This window comes from Hippopotamus amphibius, chromosome 1 (assembly GCF_030028045.1).
Source record: "Hippopotamus amphibius kiboko isolate mHipAmp2 chromosome 1, mHipAmp2.hap2, whole genome shotgun sequence".
Taxonomy (NCBI): Eukaryota; Metazoa; Chordata; class Mammalia; order Artiodactyla; family Hippopotamidae; genus Hippopotamus; species Hippopotamus amphibius.
Window position 1 is genome coordinate 61,319,042 of NC_080186.1, and position 1,111 is coordinate 61,320,152.

The window sequence follows — 1,111 nt, forward strand, 5'->3', positions numbered from 1 at the left end:
TGTTTCTCTGAAGCCTCACAAGCATTTGTTTTCAGTGTTGTGGATTTTGCCCATTTTACTGGGTGTGTAGTGGAATCTCATTGTGGTTTTAATTTGCATTTCTGTGATGACATGTGATGTGGAATATCTTTTCTTTTCAATACAGGGCTTTTACTATATCTTTAAAGTGTTACAAATATGTCTTGGGAATTGTCCAGCATCTTGTTTCAGTAGCTGAACATCTTAAAACTTTTCAGCAGCCTGCTGAACTCTTCCTTTTTCAGAGACATAGATACTACTCAGAACTTTTCTGATATCCTTGTTTTTAACTGTTGTGGCTTGCTGAATCAAAGCAGCTAAATTTGATATAAGTTCACTATTGTATCTCCTTCAAGAATTAACTCCTCTTTCTGGGCTTGAGATATGTAGGAAGCAGCGCCTCATCTCATCCAAACTCTGTGGATCTATTTTTCACCTAAGAGATTTTGGATTTCAATAAGAGACCCATTCTCCAGAATAACAGCCTTGATGGGGAAGTGAGCGCACACAGCCTCATCTTGTGGTGCAAGCCCAGGTTGATACTCTCGGTCATGTGCTGCATGTGACTACAGATAGTGCGAAGGATAGCCAGTCCCTTTCTATATTTCCCCATCATTTGTCAGCCTGGACTCTCTTCTTTCCAAGGAAACCGAGTTCTACATTGATGTGATTGAAGTCCTTCTGCAGGGTTCCTCTGGGGCCCTTCATAGTAACTGCATGCCCCTTCAGAGTAATGTCAACATTTTCTAGAATGTGGACAGTCAGCTGAGAATGGTCTTCATTCTTGCAGTTGATGTGGCAAAGACTTCATATGTTTATTTGCCACCTGTATATCTTATCTGGTGAGTCTTGTTAGGTCTTTGGCCCATTTTTCATTGGTTTGTTCATTTTCTTATTGTTGGGTTTTAAGACTTCTTTGTATATTTTGGATGACATCCTTTATTAGATGTGTCTCTTGCAAGACATGCTCCCAGTCTCTGGACTGTCTTCTCATTCTCTTGACATTGTCTTTTGCAGAACAGAAGTTTCTAATTTTAATGAAGTCCAGCTTATTAATTATTTCTTTCATGGGTTGTGCTTTTGATTTGTATCT

General features: G+C 39.2%; 1 pseudogene; it reads right to left on the minus strand.

Moving 5' to 3' along the window:
- Positions 1 to 222: 222 nt before the first annotated feature.
- Positions 223 to 800, minus strand: LOC130860459 (60S ribosomal protein L9-like; annotated as a pseudogene).
- Between the last annotated feature and the right edge of the window lie 311 nt (positions 801 to 1,111).